This window comes from Cervus canadensis, chromosome 25, assembly GCF_019320065.1.
Source record: "Cervus canadensis isolate Bull #8, Minnesota chromosome 25, ASM1932006v1, whole genome shotgun sequence".
Lineage (NCBI taxonomy): Eukaryota > Metazoa > Chordata > Mammalia > Artiodactyla > Cervidae > Cervus > Cervus canadensis.
Genome location: NC_057410.1, coordinates 40,447,287 through 40,451,279, shown reverse-complemented (window position 1 = coordinate 40,451,279; position 3,993 = coordinate 40,447,287). Strand labels below are relative to the sequence as shown.

Genomic DNA, 3,993 nt, shown 5'->3' with positions numbered 1-3,993 from the left:
TCTCAACTACACTGCAGGTAGGTGGTAAAATTTCTTGGTGCCTTACCCAGATCCTTTTTACCAGTTTGTCTACTGTCAGTGCTGAAACGAATGGCTTATAATTGTGATCTTCTCAGAAGGACTGCCCTTGGCTGAAGGGAGCCAACTGTCCTGGGAACAACTGGGCAGTTACACCACCTTCTCTCCATTTACTGACTAACAAAATCATAGATATTCTGTTCCTTATCCTCAAGGTGATGCAACTCTTGCTGGGGTAATTCACTGTTAAGGAATAGCCCTCATTCCCCATGTGTCCACACCAAAACTAGTTCGGATCCTTGCTCAGATTTTTCCCTAGACTATTTGACTTCCTTCATTCTCTTACAGGATTTTCCTACAGAGCCCTCACTCAATACACCATGCACATCTGAATCTTTGTCTCAATCTCTGCTTCTGGGATATAAGAAGTGATCCCTAGGCAGCTGACCGTAGAATGGGATACTGATGTTGAAAATATGGTGAACCGCTGAAATGAAGACTCCATTTCAGGTGATAGGTGGAAAATCGACAGTCCCTGGTCTGTTGTAAAACTATAGTTTTTAACACTTTCACCTCTAGTGAATTGGGTTTATCTGCAATTGGAAAGGGATGCACTGGTATTTGATATCTGATAAATAAAATGTCTCTGGTCTTTGGCTAGAGATATTTTAGAAATACGGCTATTATAGTAATAATAATAATTGAGAAATTAGACAGCTGTTGGTAAGCAACATTGGTACTTTGAAAAGAAAAAAATGACAGACTTGGGAAATCAAACATCAATTCCAATAATTCAAATAAAAATTTAAGAGAGTCAGTGCTTTCTTCGGCCATACATGCAATAAAATTGGAAAGAGAAGAATATCATGGCCCCTGCACAAGGATGACATGCAAATTCATAAAGCATTCCATATTCAAATAAAAATGTGAGCTGGAGGCTTCCTTAACATTTGATAAAACAGTTATTGTTTCTAATGGGCGGACAGATCATGTTAAGAGACTGGAATAGAAGTTTATTTCAAGTATAGATAAACATAGAAGAAGGTTGAATGCTCATCTTTGCAAATCTCTTTCATGAAGCCTGGATCACATTTATGCAAGGATTTGAAATGGGAACATTAGGTCAAGGAAACAGAATACCAGGAGGGCCCAAGTCCCCCTGAGATTTCTCAATCTAGAAAAGTAGCTCTATATTTTATCCTCTTGCTAAAGGATTAAATATAGCCCCATGCTTCAGAGCTATACATAACTCTCAGATAAAGCGGGCCTTTCCCAGACAATGTCTTCTTCACCACGGGCTCCTATGACCCCCACATGCCTACCAAATGAATTATAAGCTAACCAACTGGAGAAGTGCTAGGCCTGCTAAGAGAGGAAAGGTTACAGACAGAGGAGCTGCCATAAGTGCCTAGCATTTAGCAACAGGGACTGGGAGGTTACGCCTGGGAGTAGATCCTGTGCGAGCTGAATCAACGGGGCAGAATATAAAAGTGAAAAAGAAAGAGTTTGTCCATAAGGAAACTCATGACACAAATTTAAATCTTGACTTAGGCCCCTATAACCAATTTGCTTATGTTTCTGAGATGTGTCTTCAGCACTTTGAAATAAATAGCCCATACAAAGTATAGAAGGTGCTAGAACTGCCATGGCAGATTGCAGAGAAAAACAGCCATGCATGATGTGGGAATTACAGAATGAATCTGTTACGAAGGACGATAAACTGCACTGACTGTCTCTCATCAGGAGGTCCGTGATCTGTCATTTGAAGATAAAAAGGAACACATTGTGAGTGGGCAACAGCCCTGATAAAATGTTCAGCCATGTCTCTTCTTTTTTAAACTAGAGTTATTGTTAGAAGATGCTGTTATAGGACCGAAATCCCTAGCAACAGTGAGGATGACTGATCTCAATGGCAGAGGCCAAGGGTAAGCAAGGTGACTATAGACACCATAATGGAACAGCAAGGTTGAAATGGTAGCCTGTGGAGCATGACCATGCACGACTATATATAAAGATGCATGTGGAGATGACTAAACAAATAAGGTGGTTTAGGGCAAGAGACATAGGCAGCAAACAAGTATATATATATATATATATATAAAACACATCATATTTTATGTATCCTCTTTATTATTATTATACTTAAATTCAGTCAACTAGTGTTAGTATCTTTCTGTTTGCACTTGCTTATTAGTGATTTATCTATTACTCCTTGGTTTCAAAGTATCTTATTTTAAGTTGATGCTAGGTTGTTACAAATGAAGAGTCTTAGACAATTATACTGCTTTGTGGAAACCTAATATAACAGTTATGAAATTATGAAATTTATGCCTATATAATCCTTATACCCCAAAACTGTATTTTACATGTTTAAGACTCTAAAAAACTGATCTCAAAAGTAAATGTACATCCTTAATGAATTTGATAATAAATAATCAAGTGGAGAAAAGGAGGAAGGAAGACAGGAACTTCTTTCTAAGCTTACAAAACATTTGAGAAAGAAATATAAAACAAACCAAAAACATTAGGGGAAGAAGTTAATATAGTTAAAATATAAAATTAATACATAGAAACTATAAGAAAAAAATTTTTCTAAGGGAGTTCTTTATTAAGAACAACTAGATTATCGCTGTCCAATAGAGCTATTGATGATAGAAATATTCTATATCTCCACTCTCTAAAAGAGTAATTACATGTGACACTTGAAATGTGATGAGTGGAACTGAGGAAATAGATTTTCAATTTTATTTAATTTTAATTAAATAAATTTAAAGGACATGTGACCAGTTAATAATACTAGGCAGCACAATCTTAGATGAATAATTTTTCACAAGGATAATTCAAGGAAAAAGATAAAATTTTTAAATATCTTATGAATTAAAAAAAAGTATAACCAAATTCAATGTACAAATAATAGATTTTGTTTGGAAAAAATATATTTGATAAAGAATAGAGGTGAAGGATAATGTCTATAATATACAAAGAACCTTTACAAATTGACAAAAGTGGATAAATAACCATACAGGAAAAAAGTAGATATGAAGGAACAATTCATAAATAAATAATAAATAAGGCCAACTTTGACAGTCAAAGTTCTAAGGTGGCCTCTGTAATCCCTGGCATCCATTCCCTTGCGGAAATGTGTCTTTTTTCTAACCAACAGAATATGGCAATGGTAAGATGGTTAACACTGAGTTAATGAAATAGAAGATTGTTCTCGCTGAATCAGACCTAACCTTGAAGCAGTAGAGACAAACTCTCTTCATTGCTGCTTCTGAAGAAAAATGGTGTCATGAGGAAGCTGTGTGGCATGCAGGATTTTAGTTCAGTGACCAGGGATCAAACCCGTGTTCCCTGCAGGGGAAGCGCACAGTCTCAACCACTGGACTGTCAGGAGAGTCCCTTGAGGAAATGAATTCTACCGACAACATGAGGATTCTTGAAAACGGACCCTTCCTTAATCAAGCCTCCAGATGAGAGAGCAGCCTAGCCAACACCTAGATCAGCCTTATTGAGAGTCTAAGCCGAGAATCTGTCTGGGCCATGCCTGAACTTTTGACTTACAGAGTCGATGAGTATTGTTTTCAGCTGCAAAACTCGTGGTAATTTGTTATGCTGCAGTAGAAAACTGATACATGAACACAAAAAGATGCTGAAAATAAGTAGTGAGAAAAATGAAAATTAAAGAAATTATGAATTATTTCTATTGTGATGGTTTCATGACTGGAAACTCTTTGAAATTCCTTCCAAAGGGGGAGTCCAGTTCCCCATGATATAAACTAGCCTTAGTGACTGACTTCTAATGAGTGTAATGAGTTAGAAGTGATGCTAAATGACTCTCCTGGAGTGCGGAGATTTCTTCCCTGGAATGCTTGCCCTTGGAGCTGAGCCACCATACTACGGGGAAGCCAAAGAACTCTTGGAAAAGCCACATGTATGTATTCTGGCCACTAAGCCCAACTGAAATCTCAGCCA

General features: G+C 37.2%; 1 pseudogene; it reads left to right on the top strand.

Moving 5' to 3' along the window:
* The first annotated feature begins 837 nt into the window (after positions 1 to 837).
* Positions 838 to 936, top strand: LOC122427851 (annotated as a pseudogene).
* The last annotated feature ends 3,057 nt before the right edge of the window (positions 937 to 3,993 follow it).